This window comes from Macrobrachium rosenbergii, chromosome 12 (genome assembly GCF_040412425.1).
Source record: "Macrobrachium rosenbergii isolate ZJJX-2024 chromosome 12, ASM4041242v1, whole genome shotgun sequence".
In the NCBI taxonomy this organism is placed as follows: Eukaryota; Metazoa; Arthropoda; class Malacostraca; order Decapoda; family Palaemonidae; genus Macrobrachium; species Macrobrachium rosenbergii.
In genome coordinates this window covers 115,115,171-115,132,606 of record NC_089752.1, presented here as the reverse complement: position 1 = coordinate 115,132,606, position 17,436 = coordinate 115,115,171, and the positions used below count along the sequence as shown (strand labels likewise).

Sequence of the window (17,436 nt, the reverse complement as noted above, 5' to 3'; positions counted from 1 at the left end):
ATTTTTTTCCCTTGCCATTGGTTCCGTCATTTGACTACCCAACCTATTCCACTCATCCCTGCTCCAAGTTTCATATTAATACATTATTACCTGATGCTTTTAATAAAAACCATTAAATATGAACAAGGCAAAGAACCTAAGTTCATAAAGCAGATGCTAAAGAGTTTACACCTTGACTTTAAAACTGAATTTCAGCACCTCTCTCAATGAAAAGTCTGAATTGTTTAAAGGAACATATGTTAACTAATATGTCAGTCATTTACAGGGGTTCCACTGATCTGGAACAATTGCAGTAAATCCTCACCACCCTAAACTACTATTTCTATTACCATTAATCGAACAGGAACAGGGAGTGGAATTTTTATAGACACTTACATGGTTCCTTTAAGAACCCATTCTCAGTGGTGGATTAAAAAATTAAACCAATAATCTAGTAATAGTTTGAAAGCACTGTGAAATGACCATATGAAGGGATAAGAACTGTCACACTTTGGTAAAGCAAAACAGTTCTGAAAGGTCGTTACCAAAAGTGCAGGTGGAGAGGGCTACAGGGAGAGATGTAAATTATAAACTAGTCCATATGCAGGGACACCTCTTAAAAGAATAGGCAAAAATGAATGAACCCTGTGTTGATCATGGCATCTAATCTATTCTATTCCAAACTTCTAAGAGTGATGGTAACCTGATCAACTGGCCTTGTCTAACCAAAAGTAATCACCTTGATGATCCAACTTCACTAATTTTCATTCCTCAAGACCCTCTGGGAGAGTCACAGGTTAATAAACACATGTGACTATGTGATCTACACATTAATCAAAACATCAAGTTATGACACTGTCTCCCCATTGTTTCAGAACTCCTTGTAGTGAAAGAAATAACAATATATGCCCTGGCATCCCAACTTACTGGATTTTGTCACTTGCTAAATGTGTACCTTTTTGTTGTCGTTTTGTAAGTAAAGTATGTGATAATTTTGTGTGTTAAAAATTCTAATTAAGGTGTACAATACAGTTGCATATGTAATGTACCTGCTGTACATTTAAATTAACATTTTAAAATGCAATTTTCATCTGTTAATCACTTGCTCAGAAATTCTGAGATACCTGGTTAAATGAAGTGTACAGTGACTGCATGCATGTATGTAATGTGCCTGTATTTCAGAACAGGTAATCGAACTCATGCACATCACTGTCAATGACAGTTCCTTACATACGCAGTGACTTTGTTTCCCTGTGTGAGCAAGTGCTCTGAAATTCTAAGATCTGGGGTTAAAAGAAGTGAAATTGCACTGTTGGTATACTAGAGTAGAGGAATCATTGTTAACCGAAAATATAAAAACAGTTCCACACAATTTTTTTTAAAGTGGTTGTGCCATGCTTCCCCATTTCATTGTGCGATGACATGCTCTGAAATACTACAATTTATGGTTAAGATAAGTGTAATTGCACTATACGTGTACTTTATAACAGAAAATCATTGTCCATCAAAAGTATGAAATTCCTTAAATGTATTTCTTGCCTAGTGAATACACCGTGCTTTTTTCTATTTCATTGTGAGAGCATGAACACTGAAATTGTAAGATTTGTGGAAAAAAGAATTACAACTGCTCAGCTTACCACTCCCACACCCCATGACTTTGGAACATTATTGATTGCTCCATTACATGCCAAAGGAATTCGGCAATTCTGACTCGGACTCAAGTGTTCAGTCACCAAAATCCTACTGGTGATTCATTATGCTTCTTACATAAAATTTACAGTATTTACAGTATATAATACACTTTAATATTCTGGTTGACATGTACAGTACTACTGTATATCTAATGATTTATATTTTGTAATCTTCAAGGTAAGATGATATGTTGTATCTCATCAGTTTTTAGTTCGTAACTATGAGTGTCTATACATGCACAAGCATCATGTTAGGAATCACTACACTCCTTGTCTCTCTCTCTCTCTCTCTCTCTCATACAGCACTTTTATTGACATTTACTTAAAGCAGCAGAGTTAAGAAGTTAAGTATACCTTAGTTTTACCAGACCACTGAGCTGATTAACAGCTCTCCTATACTGAACTATACAGAAAATGAAAGCAAATGCACAATTATTTCATGATCTGACAGTCTAGGCATTCCTTCTGCATATTCATTCAGCTATGCCACCATTAAAGAGATTCAAAACATGGACATCAAATGACTAGCCACTGAACAGAAAAGCTCCGAAACTCTTGTGAATGAACTGATGATGAGAGGTTCCACTTAAAGAACCTGTTTCCCAAGTTGCATACTTCCAAATTACATGAACTTAAGTATTCACATACATCTTACTTTTGCGTCTGGTCCATCCACATGAACATCTCGGTTTGATGAAGCTTTCAAAAGAAAATGACACTTCCACACTACTGAATTTATAATGCTGTATTAAAAAAAAAAATTTTGAATAGAAAGAGGCACTATAACAACATTTTAGCAGGTAAAAGTTTAGCTCTAGTACCAAAGAAAATGAAAAAAAAAAGGGGCTTGTTTTGAAAGATATTAGGAATGGGAACTGCAAATCCCACAGGAGGTTACCACTTATAAGTGTACCTTGTGTGGCAACACTGTAGATGTGGGCCCAGCAACAGTCTTGTTTGCCTTTTATTCTTAATCTATTCCCTTTACTCTCTTCCTACTTGGCTGTCCAACTTTTTCACCTTTAGATCACCACAATATTTAAAGCTCATTTAAGGTTGAAAACTCTGAGGAAAGACTACTATTGTCTCAAGAGGAAAGACTACTATTGTCTCAAAACTCATATAAAACAAGTAAAAAATGTACTTCGGCACGACTGGGTTTTCTGTCCGGTGGTGGCCTCAGCCACGGCCAATAAAACTCTTAGCCGCAGCCCATTAAACTCAGCCACAGTCCCGGTGGTGGCCTATGCTGTTGGTAGCTGTAGAGTTGCCAAAAGTATGGTTATGGCTAACTTTAACCTTAAATAAAATAAAAACTACTGAGGCTAGAGGGCTGCAATTTGGTATGTTTGATGATTGGAAGGTGGATGAGCAACGTACCAATTTGCAGCCCCCTAGCCTCAGTAGTTTTTAAGATCTGAGGGCAGAAGGACAGACAAAGCCGGCACAATAGTTTTCTTTTACAGAAAACTAAAAGTTAACTTTTGCACTCAAATGATGTCAGACAGCTTTAACATTTGTTGTGAGTGCAACTGAACTGAACCGAATATAGAATTTAGGCCAAAGGCCAAGCACTGGGACCAGTGAGGTCATTCAGAGCTGAAATGGAAATTGACAGTAAACATTTAAAAGGTGTAACAGGAGGAAAACCTTGCAGTTGCACTATGAATCAACAGTTAGGAGAGGGTGGAGTGTAAGATGGAAGAAAGAGAATAAGAAAGGAAGTACAGTAAAAGGAATGAAAGGGGTTGCGGCTAGGGACCGAAGGAACGCTGCAAAGAACCTAAGTAATGCCTACAGTGCCCAGCATGAGGTTCACTGATGGCACCAACCTCCTACAGGCGAGTGCAATTGTATGCTTTGAGAAGAAGAACTTTTTGTTTGTGCACATTATGTTTCTCTCAATCTCATCTAAATATATTACTGTTGCAAGCAAATCAGACACATGTATTTACTACACATTTAGAAGATGAATCTGGTTCATAATATTATTATTCTGTACAGCTGGAAGCAAGAAATATGACTAACTTTTTTCACAAGCTGACAAATATTGCACAGTCTTAAGGCTGTTCTTGACCCAAAGTCAGTACTATGCACAAAGTGAACTAAAAGAATTTTTAAGATTGCATTAACCTATTTCAGTACTTGATTCTAATTTATATACATGCCTTCAGTGATGCCACTGTTTCTGGCAAGTTTGATTCATTGTCAAAAATAAAGTATTTTCGAGTTGATTTACCCTTCAGTTATCAATTGAGTAAAGGTTCACAATAGTTTTTTGAAGATTACCAAGCCAAAAAAAATTTTCAGCATTCACATAAACTTACCTATTACCAATTTAATTTTCTGTTCATCACCACTGCTGTACTATATGCTGTAGTCACAGATCCATCAACTTTCTACAGGTGTCCTGTATATAGGTATACTGTACACCATATTCCTTGACATTTCAGATTTCGATGTTGAAGTGCGTTTCAGATTTCAATGTTGAAGGGAAGTCTGAAAAAAGAATTCTATATTACTAAAAAGAATAGTCCCTCATACATATGCTCAAAAGTTGCCTACAATTCCTTAGGCAACATTACAATGGGACAATGAAAATCACTTATATTGCAGTAAATCGCTAGGGTTTCATTCAACTCTGGATTTCCATACTGAAAGATAAAACACTACTGCTTTGGCTTTCTATTTACAAATGTATTTATTTCAAAAATAGCTCCAAATTTGTAATCTTCATAACATCCTACCTGTCGGTCTATATAAATGCATAAATACACCAATTAAACTTTGGATTTTTGATACTACTGCTGTACAATATACCCTAAAAATCACCTTTTCATCATCATGTACACCAAATCTCACATATCTTTCAAACTTGATAAGCAATATTGATATTTTCCTATCCATCTGATGACAACTTCTTACAAAATCAACTACCTTGATTCAACTTCAATTGTATATATGACACAAGGTGACCATGTCCTGGTGTTTGTTAAAATATTTCAGCAGCATGGTCAAAGCTGTTTGCAAATTACCAACTGTTCCTCACCATGAATTTCATCAGCTACATGATATGGAGCTGATACCATGATACTCAAATGTTTGTGTTTTTTAACAATTCTGACTTTCATTTCAGTTGCAAACCTACAACTATGGGGGACCCCAGTGGGGACCAGGGTTTTCTTTTTCTGGGGGGAGGGGGCTTAGTGAAATACAGGGGTTTATTCTAAACTAACCTTACCCTCCTAACCATGCCACAAAACCTAACCTAGAGCATTACAGCTTAAAATACACAGGGGGGCAACCTTACCTGGCCTAACCTGAGGTGTTGAGCCCTTACATGGGGGGAGGGCAGAGATTTATTCCTGTGGTAACTGCCCCAACATAACCTACGTCAAATGGTACTTCATCTGAATCAAACCTGCAAAAACATCGTGGGGATCTCAAAATGCATCCCTTTATTTCACATATTTTGTGCTTCCTGTCTCACCCAAAAAACCAATTTCCCAATGTGATCCCCCTATTTGTCTGAAATGTTCAGAACACACTAAAAAAAACTTACTGCAATAATCCAAGCAACAAGAATTACACATCTGCATCAGAGCCATGAGTAAGAACTCAAGCCAGATTTTTTCCTGCCATGCCTAAACTCCAAAATCCAACTTAACTGGTGAAACTTGGACCAAACAAACCAATCGGGTTTCAGTATTATCCACAAACCTATAATTCCAGGTGAAAATAAAATATGCTGACCATCTTTACCCAAAATGCACCAGAAAAAATAAAATTGGATTGCAAAAATCAGCATGTTAATAGTATTTTTGTTATAAATTTTAGTATGTTTTTTGGGTATTATTTTACTTATGGACATTAATTGCTTTCAACATAAAATATAGGTTTTTCTGTTGTATTATGATGTGATTTGAATGATTTTGAGGTTTATTTCCATCGCAAATGAATACTTATCCTTCCCCGGCAAATGATATATACAAAATTAATAAAATTACGACTTGTCAGAATACTGCACTTCTCTCCATAGCTAATACGGCAAAATTGTAATCAGTAAACACAGTTTTGCCGTATTAGCTATGGAGAGGGGGGTGCAGTATTCTGACAAGTCGTAATTTTATTAATTCTGTATACAGTATATCATTTACCGGGGAAGGATAAGTATTCATTTGTGATGGAAATAAACCTCAAAATCATTCAAATCACATCATAATACAATAGAAAAACCTATATTTTATGTTGAAAGCAATTAATGTCCATAAGTAAAATAATACCGTTTTTTGTAACAAGCATATAAAAGACTTAAAAATACAGAAAAAAATACTCCCATATCAAGAACTATTACTGATCCAAAAATTTATGCCTTGAGAGCTAACAAAGCATATATCCTAGGGTCACTCTACATCTGCACTGCATGACTTCACTACACTTGTACAGCCCCAGTTAATTTTTTCGCCATTTTCTCAGTAATCTTACAGCTAAGGCTTATTCAAAATGCTAATGCTGCTCCCTCTAACTTTAGTTCAACTATTACATAAATTTTACTGTAACCCCTGCTGAGGATTAGATATTAAAAATATATATATTAGTGCAATTAATAATACTAAGCCTATGGCTACAGTAGACATAAATGCTTAGGGCTTGTGGGCAACTCACGCTTTCCATAACCTCTTCCCTCCTTATACATTCTCTATAACTTGCCTCTCTTTCTCTCCATTACCCTAGTCAGAATCTGTCCCTAACTCTATTTCCTGAGGCTTCTTTGATCCTACTGAACTCATTATACAAAATACTGACCAAATTTTGAACCCAAACCATAACCTAGGGTTGCTTCACAGGCCTATTTTGGTATTTTACCTTTAAAATCCTCAACTAAACAGAATATAGAATTTAGGCCAAAGGCCGAGTGCTGGGACCTATGAGATCATTGTGCTGAAACAGAAATTGACAGTAGCAAGGTATGGAAGGTGTAACAAGAGTAAAACCTCACAGTTGCACTGTGCATCAACTGTTAGGAGAGGGTGGAAAGATGGAAGAGATTATGAACAGTGGTACAGTAAAAGGAGTGCTAATTCTAGTTCTACCAAAGGAGTGATAGGGGTTGCAGCTTAGGGACAAAGGGATGCTGCAAAAAAACCCTCAGTAATGCCTACAGCCGACTGCATAAGGTGCACTGACAGCACTAGCCTGTTATGGGGCCTTAACCATTTATTTCTAAGCATTTTCTAACTTACAATCAATATGTACTCTTCAACGTTCACTATTTTCACAGTTCCTTTACTTAATACACATTTCTCACTTTTGTTTGACACTTAAGTTAATCTCATCAGCACTTTTCCTGGACAAACTAGTCCAAATATCAAAACTGGGGATCGCAACAATTAAATTTTCCACTCCCTTCATAAACTTCACGTCTTTAGTCTCACAGAAATGAACCTACTCCTGCGTGACAAACAACACCAATAGTAGGCTAACGTGGTCTTAAATCATAACAGGTTAGCCTCGATGTAGCCTGGGATTTTGTCTCACTTCGTGAATCTTAGGCTACAGGCCATTATAGCCTACGTAGGACACTGTAATATGGGATAAGATTTTCAATAAAGCTTTCTATAAGAGGCCTCATCTCGGAAACCCATATCTAAATCGTTCGAAGCTTCGCTGCAAACAACGCTTGGGCACTTACGTGTTGTAAGAGGTTGGCTATGGTGGACTACGAAAGTATGGGCACGTGGCGATATGTCAAGGGCAAGATTCATATCAGGACAGTTTTCCTGTTTTTCCCTTTGGCAGGTTACATTTGCACACCGACCTAAAGTACCTAATATCGGACTTTCATCTGGTGTAATCAATATGCAAAATAATCAAGTATCACGATAAAACATGGTAACGAAAACCAGACAACGTTTGATGTACTAAAAGAAAGTCTTCTAAGTCGAGCCATTTCACTAACGTGACTCAAATTCCAATAATGTACTGACAGTTTTTCTAAATATCTTTGATGACACTTAGCGTTACTTGGAAGCTCACAAGTATATGCGGTTCTACAGAACAAGCCTTTACCTAAACCTTTTGTAGTGGCCCGCCATATTCAAACTCCGTTACCTAATACATTTCATTCTCCTGCTTCGACACTGAAGTTCATCAGCGCTTTCACTGGACGAAAAATGTCTTTTCAGATTTGCACAGAATTTTACCAACGACTCTTATAATCACATCTGAGGTTCTTGGAAAAATAAATGTCTAAATTACAGAGGATTCCCACCAAGTGCCTGGCAAATTAAGAGTAGTCTCACCTAAAAATGGAACTCATTCATGCCTGTATTTCATAGCGTTACTTAAAATATGTCTAATCTAGACATGACACTTAAACAAGACGCTAACTTGAAATGAAAACTCGTGGATCATTGATATATCGACACAATATTACAAAAAAAATCGTCAGATACACAATGTAAAGCCTAAACTGGATATACACGAGGAACGAACAAAGCTCTACTGAAATTAGAATACATTTTAGCAAAAACTGACTACCTGTCCTTAACAGTCTTGTTGACAAAATGAAATGAGCCTAAAATAAAAACAACAACGTGAACGGAAATGATGAAAAATACAAATTTCAATTCTTATATTTCAAAATCTTACTTAAAACATGAATAACTTAGTTATCCAATCTGTTTAACGTTTTCATAACATTTTCTTTTTCTAGAATCTACGGGGACAGCTCCGCTATGGACATCTATTGGTAGTTTTAGTAACTAAAATATAAAATAATAACTGGCAACTTTATTTGTTTACACAACGATTTTTACTCTGATTTTACGTAATATATGAGAAATTTTATCAATATTATACAAGATGAACATTAAAAATACGTTCTTGTTTTCTTTTATCATATGATTATTCACTGCTTTCCAAAAATTGTCTAAATAAAATTATTTTAAAAACATTGGTAAGCAACTATCACACAGCTGGCTTTTCTTCAAAATAGAACTATTGTCTTAACTTCAAATTCTATGCATATAGAATTTTTTTTATAAATAATGAAAACCAATTATAATAAAATTATACATAATGTCTACGATTTGGCTGAAATAAGTGCCAGTAACGCTATGTTTTACTTAAAAATAAGGTACCATTGAAGGTATTCTGCAAAGTGGGTTTGGTAAAGCAAAAAGTCAGACGAACTTTGAAACTTGAGGGAGATATAAAAGTAAGACACAAAATGTTAATAAAAGAACCATTAAACAGATGATGCACAAACACTGAGTAAATTGAACGATATACTCATTGTCATTATGAAATTATAAAGCTAGATTTTATGATAAATTTGATATTTTTGCAAGCCTTTGTCAAGTCGTCTTGTAAAACATTATACAAACATCATTTAAAAGGGGTCACTGAACTAAAAGAAAATAAAATGACGTGGAATTTGTCACAGAAAATGGATTAAATTTGGATTGAATTAATAGTACACGTGCACTGAATTATATCCATACGCACATAGGTGAGTCAGGACTACATAATTTAAAAGGTTTATGTAGACTAATGAGATACATAGTTACTGGCAACATCTTGAAATTATATAAAATAATGTCGATGATTTAAAGAGAGCTTTAAAAAGTTTAACTCTGTCAAGTAAACAGCTATAATTAGGGAATAAATAACGAATCATTACTACTAAAGTTTGTCTGTGGAAGTCACGGGAATTAGTCAGATAATTATGCATACAATGGTTCGTGGCAACTTTCACAACTTATGTAACTTGCATGGTTTCATATATAATAATTTCTCACTAGAATAATTTTATCTAACATACATTAAATCTACAATATACTAAAATGTCCATAGAAAATGAAAACAGTTACATTTCATATCCTATGAATATTTCAATTCACTGTCTTTCTTATTTTAGGCCTGTTTCCCTTCAAAAAATTCGTCTGCTATGTCTCGTCTGCGGCGTATTTTCAATAAAGGGACTATTGTCTTTTTCACTCAAGACTGGTATCAAGAATTTATATTTTTATCATTAAATAATATTTGTTTTAATTAATAACTTTTAATGCTAATGGTATAATCAGTACTTTCAAATTTTACAGAAAAATAAATAAGCTCTAAAGATTTCTGTTCTACAGATTTGGTAACACAAGCAAAGCATACGAATTACTGAAGAGATAGACAAGAAAATTAAATTTAAAAGATATATAAATAAATTTCAATACAGTAATGCATGAACTCTCATTAAATCAGATAATGAAATGAAACAGTGGATTTTTGAATTATACACAAACCTATTCATACACATACATACACAAGATCAGCAAATTTAAGCAACATTGGGTCTGGTGAATATTTTAGATTACTACGAAATATTTAAACATCTGGGTTGTGCAAGGGAATCAGAGTTTTCCTAAATGCCATTGATGGTATTCAGCATTACTTCCAAGCTCACAAGCAAATGAGGTTCCACAGATCAAGCCTTCAACTAAAATCTTTTGCTGTGGCCCCCCATATTCCAACTTCTTTACCTTATACATTTCATTCTCCTGCTTCAATACTCAGGTTCATCAGAACTATCACTGGACGAAAAATATCGTAAAAAATGCTCAGAATTTTACCAAAGAACAACTTTTACAATCATATCTGAGGTTCTTGGACAAATAAATGTCTAGATTATAGAGGATTCCCACCAAGTGCCTGGCAAAATAAGAGTAGCCTAACCTAAGACTGGAATACTGTACTTCGATAGCGTTACTTAAAAATCAGGATTAATAGAGCAGCCTATTCTATTAATCCTGCTTAAAAATATGTCTAATCTAGATATGACACTTAAACAAGAAGTTAACTTGAACTGAAAACCCGTGGATGGATGATATATCGACACAATATTACAAAAAAATCGCCAGATGCACAATGTAAAGCCTATATTGAGTACACATGAAGAATGAACAAAGCTCTACTGTATTTACAATAGATTTTAGCGAAAACTTACTAACTCTTCCTTAACAGCCGTGTTGACAAAATGAAATGAGCCTAAAATAAAAACAACATAAACAGAAATCATGAACAATACAAATTTCAGCTATATATTATTATATTTCAAAATCTTACTTAAGGCACGAATACATTAGTTATCCAACCTGTTTAACTTCCTCATAATATTTTCGTATTTAATTTTAGGCTCGTCTTTTTCTAGAATCTATGGGGACAGCGCCGCTATGGACACCTATTGGCAGTTTTAGTGACTAAAAAATATAAATAGTAATTGACAACTTTATTTGTTTACGCAACCATTTTAACTCTGATTTTACGTAATATATGAGAACTTTGTCAATATGATAGAAGATACACATTACAAATGCGTTCTTGTTTTCTTTGATCGTAAGATTATTCACTGTTTTTCCAAAAATTGCTAAAATAAAATTATTTTAAAAACATTGGTAAGCAACTATCACACGGCTGGCTTTTACTAAAAATATAACTATTGTCTGAGCTTCAAATTCTATGCATACAGAATTCTTTTTTTATAAATAATAGAAACCAAGTGCAGTAAAAATATACATAATAGCTACGATTCTGCCGAAATAAGTACAAGTAACGCTATGTTGTGCTTAAAAATGAAGTAATATTCAAGGTATTCTACAAAGTAAGGTTGATAAAACAAGAAGCCAGACGAACTTTGAAACTTGACGGAGATCTAAAAGTAAAACACAAAATGTTATTAAAAGAACCAATAAACAAATGATGCAGAAACACTGAGTAAACTGAAAACGTACTTATTATCATTATGCAATGATAAAGCTAGATTTTAGGATAAATTGGATATTTTTGCGAGCTTTCGTCAAGTCGTCTTGTAAAACATTACACAGGCATCATTTAAAAGGGGACACCGAACTAAAAGAAAATAAAATGACGTGGAATTCGTCACAGAAAATGAATTAAATTTGGATTGAATTAACAGTACACGTGCACTGAATTATATCCATAAGCACATAGGTGAGTCAGGAATACATCTTTTAATAGGTTTCTGCAATCTAATGATATACATAGCTACTGGCAACATCTTTCAACCATCCAAGTATTGTCGATGATTTAAAGAAAGCTGTGTAAAATTTAACTCTGTCAAGTAAACAGCTACAATTAGGGAATCAATAATGACTCATTACTATTAAAGTTTGTTTGTGAAAGTCACGGGAATTAGTCAGATAATTATGCATACAATGGTTCATGGCAACTTTCACAACTTACGTAACTTGCATGGTTTTTATATATAATAATTTCCGACTAGAATAATTTTATCTAACATACATTAAATCTAAATATACTAAAGGTTCCATATAGAAATGAAAACAGTTACATTTCATATCCCATGAATATTTCAAATCACTGTCGTTTCTTATTTTAGGCCTGTTTCCCTTCAAAAATTTCGTCTGTTCAGTCTCGTCTGCTGTGTAATTTCAATAAAGGGACTATTGTCTTTTTCACTCAAGACTGGAATCAAGAATTTATATTTTTACTATTAAGTAATACTTATTTTAATTAATAACTTTTAATGCTAATGGTATAGCCAGTACTATAATATTTTACAGAAAAATAAATAAGCTCTAAAGATTTCTGTTCTAAAGTTTTGGTAACACAAGCAAAGCATACGAATTACTGAAGCGATAGACATGAAAATTAAAAAAAAAAAAAAAATATATATATATATATATATATATATATATATATATATATATATATATATATATATATATATATATATATATATATATATATATATATATATATATATATATATATATATATATATATATATATATATATATAAATTTCAATAAGGCAATGCACGAACTCTCATTAAATCGGACAAGAAACGAAGCAATAGAATTCTGATTTATACACAAACCTATCCATACACACATACAGTACATACATATGATCAGCAAAATTAAGCAACATTGGGTCTGGTCAATATCCTTAGGAGCTTACCAAAAAAACATCTGGGTTGTGCAAGGGAAGGTGGTGGGTAATGACCTCAAAAGGGAACATTCCCCATTGAGAGAGAGAGAGAGAGAGAGAGAGAGAGAGAGAGAGAGAGAGAGAGAGAGAGAGAGAGAGAGAGAGAGAGTTCACCAGCAGTATACACTGGTAAACTTCATGGCAGCCAAATGCAAAAATAAACTAGTATTATTACTATTAATGGCCATTATTTTTTTACATCCAGGACGTCCTTAGAAAGGAAAAGAATTTGTTTTACGTCTCTGTCATGGTAGAGGTTCCGATAACTTTGTGGTGGGGCCTTTCCAGCGTCACTGCTACAGACGCACTGATCGAGAAATGGTCGAAAAATCATCCCTACTTGGTTACTCGGCTGCTGTCTCATATTTGTTAAAACACGCACGTTTTTTGTGATTATATATATATATATATATATATATATATATATATATATATATATATATATATATATATATATATATATACATATATGAAAATCGATTTCTTGTATCCAAGTTTCGTGCCTTGTTGTTCTGGTATAGAACAAAATTTGCCTTTTTACTGAGGTTCCCTGTCTCCAAGTCTATATTTTGGGGAGGTAGAAGGAATTAAGGACTTTTTAAGTTGCAGTAACTTACTGAATTTAAATACAGGTATCTATTTTCTTTATAGTTAGTATTTGTTAATTACTTGTAATGATAGTAAGTGCTTCTGCAAAGCTGAAGTCAAGTTGGAAGTCTTCTGAACACATTCGTATGGTCTTCCACTTCGTGTTGTCCAGTTAAGCAGAGAGAGAGAGAGAGAGAGAGAGAGAGAGAGAGAGAGAGAGAGAGAGAGAGAGAGAGAGAGAGAGAGAGAGAGAGAGAGAGAGAGAGAGAGAGAGTATAGTACTAAATGGCCCCTGCGTTGTTCGTTATTTTATTACGATTTCCTCCCAGAAGACCAAAAAGATATTCCACCTGTATTCCTTAAGGCCATATGGTCGAGAATGCCATACAGAATCATCGAGCAAGACAATGCTATAAGCCAAGTGAGCATCAAGCACTATTCGTCTCGATTCATTGCAAAATCATTTGCATGCCGACTTTGAATTGGGTAATTAAAAGGTCGAAAATATAATATCTAATTGGATCCAGTTTTGTACTATTACAAGTATATATAGCTACTATCATAAATACTGTGTTTAGCATTTAAACAACTTGATAAATGGAGGTCTGGTTTGTAATTAATTTTGTTAAACTTCGACATTTGAGATTAAAACGTTCAAAACGTCTGAGATATTTGGTACAAAGGAGACATTTCTGTTGTGCAAACTTACTTAAAAAATACAGTTTATGTCAAATATAATATCTTTGCACGGGCATTTAAATAAATGCCCAAACGTCGAGTAGACTACAGTACTTGCGTATTATGTGTTTAAGTGAACGCAACAAAGGTTACAAACTGCAGGTCAGTTCATCCAAGTGTGTCAGAAGTGACTAGATTTCGATATAACGCCTCTTCACAAGGGATTATGTCCTCCACAGGAAGATGGGATTAAGGTCGTACGAGAAGGAAATGTTGAAATTCCGTGTCAGTAATCATTTAAATCATTTCAATAAAGATAAAAACATTATTGTATTTTTGTAACGAGTTCTGTTTTTCTACTGAAAAGTCACCAACAAAAACGCTGGCGTTATATCGAAGGTTTGAGGAAACGTCATTTGAGAAAAGACTAATGTGGAGTCTAATGAGTAAACTGTCCACTGGTAATTGATTTGGCATATGTCTATAACAATGGGCCACAATGGGACCTGCAGTGCGTAGAGGACGAGTGAGCGGTGACAGACTATTTAACTTTACAGCCAATATCGTTAGCGTTACTTTAAATACTTGCAATGATAACTACTTAGGTCGAGTTGAATTTGGGTCGACATTCACCCTTAATTTATGAGAGAGAGCATCTTAAAAACCCGTCCAATCTCTGGGGTATCAACTGGGGAAGAGGAACATATAAGCATTTATAAAATATTTATATCTCCTTCAATGCCATCTTGAAACCCCCAAGTTACTGTACTAAAAGGTACAATTTAATTAAGTATTTTTTTAATCTCTTATAAAGGCCGGTAAAAACGAAGGTAATTACCTTAAAGAATCTAGAATTGAGAGAGAGAGAGAGAGAGAGAGAGAGAGAGAGAGAGAGAGAGAGAGAGAGAGAGAGAGAGAGAGAGAGAGTCGTCCAGTCCCTCTGGGGAATAAGAGTAATTTTCCTTAAATAAAGATTCCAAAATTAAGTCCGGAGAAACAAACTCCAGAGGAACCAACCATCTCAAACAACGTAGTATGCCTTCCCGACCGAGATTAATCCTACCAAGGTAAATCCCTGCCCCTATCTACTATAACATCTGACCTTCGGATCAGCGCCTGTTTACTCACTCTCAAGTTCAAACCACCATCTCGGTACAGTCACGTCTTGAAATTAGTCTCAAATTGCAGCGTCGAATTCAATCATTAAAAACGTGAGCAAATACGATTTTTATGTCTATAGGAAAAAAAATTATGCTGTGTTACTTGGGGAGGGGGCTGCTTGGGTACCCACCCCCCCCAGCACCACAACCCCAGCTAGGACAGGAAAAACGTTTGTCTGAAATGGGTTAACCGATTCCTTCCATCCATCAAGTGCGAGGGTTCGCGAATCATTTCTGTTGTTTCCACTTTGTTTCTTTTTTTCCGAGAGAATACGGAAAAAACCACCAAGAATAGAAAAAAGGACGAAGGGAATTCTGATAAAGGAAGTGAGAAGGATAACTCAGGAAGAACTTGGAGATTTTGGAACTGAGACACGAAAGATAAAGATAAGATGACTATTCAATTTTTTGTCTCTTTTTCCTACAGACAGTCAAATACGAGCTTGATATGCTTATAAGTTTCATCTTAAATAATCAGTCAATCAATATTCTTTTGTCCTACCTTCTGCGTCTTTATATATCCGGAATGATGAGATTTGCTGACACCACAGACAATAAATTCACACTGTAATCTAAACAAGGTTGAAGGGCCCAGGACCCAGCCGCTCAGGTCAGTGTATGTCCCTCTACCGCTTGGAGGGAGATTAAACATCCATTATCCATACCTCACACCCCGTAGGCACACATACACACGCACACGCACACGTGTTTACAAAACCAAGATTTCTCGCCTTCATAATTCATGGTCTTTGGCTCCGAACGCTAAATTGGCCTTGTCTTCGTCTCCACTCACCTACCCTATATTGACGAATGTGACCGAATGTACTTCACACTTTATTTAGGTAATCCATACTACTCAAGTTAGTCTTAATTAACTTCACCCTAGTTATTTGTACCTAAAAAACGAATGATATATAACTATTCGTGTCAAGGTAAAGTTAGACTGGAAGTGTTGGAAAGACGAAGGTGACGTCAGATATAGTCACACACGTCCCCAATCTTCGCGCTTCATATCGGGACTTAAATGCTCTTAATTTTAATTTGCAACGGGCTATTCTATATGGCCATACTATCTGAATATTCTTAAATGATTATTCAGTAATGGAATAAAAAAATGCAAGGGAGAGAGAGAGAGAGAGAGAGAGAGAGAGAGAGAGAGAGAGAGAGAGAGAGAGAGAGAGAGAGAGAGAGATTGCTCAGGCTTTCGGCCCTGACGTAGTGAGCCCGTTTTCCGTACGTCTCCATACGTCAATAAAAATAATTGAGACTATAATAAGTCACTCAGCTTACGCTCTGCTTGTGTTTATTTCCTGTTTCATGCAAACACTCATTTCAGTTGCAATCCTTTGCCACTTTGTTTTGTATCTTTCCTAATTGATTGCAGACACTCTAGAGTTTGTATACTTACCTTTCTTAGTGTTTTGAATTGAACGAAGGCATTCCAAAACCTTTTTCTGAGCTTTATGGATTACTGGGAGATTAAATGACATCTGTGAATAGTCTGGTTTTTATTTCTCATACTTTTATAGGGCACCGGGATCTTATTTTCGCTATATTAGGGGTTTTGAAAATCCTCGAACTCATCCAAAAAGCGATTATGAACATACTTTGTTCTTTAGTAAACAAGCACTTTGGGAAAATGTATGTAACTACAGGGTAGGTTCTAATCACCAGAAACACGGGAGTACTGAACAACAGTGTTGTTGTACAAGCATTAGAAGAAACAAACGGTCAACGACTTTGCTCTGTGTTTGAAGAACTTCCATAGCACGGATACGAGGTACAAGTCATACTATCTGACAAAGTCATGAGTCCAACATATTGGCTGACAACGGCCCTTACTGCACTGACCTTTATTCAAAACCTAAAAAGACGATTGACTAAGAGTAGTTACCTCCAGAGTTGAACGATTTTCCGCAAATTAAAAAAAAATGTTAATTAGTACAATTTAGTACAAACGAGATCAAATCTACCTTGAAATTAAAGCCTTATACAGTCTTATTACCTCAGAATAATGATCTGCGTTCAAGCGTTTTTGTCGAGTCTTCTCAGACATTTCACTGCAGAGCACTACTATTTTTTTTAATGTTTTACTTCACTAATAAGCTTTCCTTCAGTTTACGCTTCACCAGTCAATAGCATCCCCTAAGAATCTAAGAAAAATTAACCTGAAAAACTTTGTTCTTACCAGAATCCTTTTCCTCACTTCGTGGACTCTTGCTGATTAAGAACCCCCATTCATCTTCATGTTAAGAACTACACTGACGCTGCTGATGTTAGGAACTTAGGACAGGAATCACTTCGGCCAATCAGAG

General features: G+C 35.1%; 1 long non-coding RNA gene across 2 annotated transcripts in view; it reads right to left on the bottom strand.

Annotated features, from left to right (window-relative positions):
- Positions 1 to 17,436, bottom strand: part of LOC136843924 (uncharacterized) — a 25,127-nt gene extending 7,691 nt beyond the window's left edge. Inside the window, exons 1-3 of one of the 2 annotated variants that reach the window (XR_010854729.1) lie at positions 17,310 to 17,436; positions 4,981 to 5,091; positions 3,998 to 4,169 (exon numbers count right to left, since the gene is read on the bottom strand). This is a non-coding gene — a long non-coding RNA (uncharacterized lncRNA). Of the gene's footprint in view, positions 1 to 3,997; positions 4,170 to 4,980; positions 5,092 to 15,623; positions 15,727 to 17,309 lie in introns of those variants that run through there. The other variant, XR_010854728.1, reaches the window with a different exon arrangement.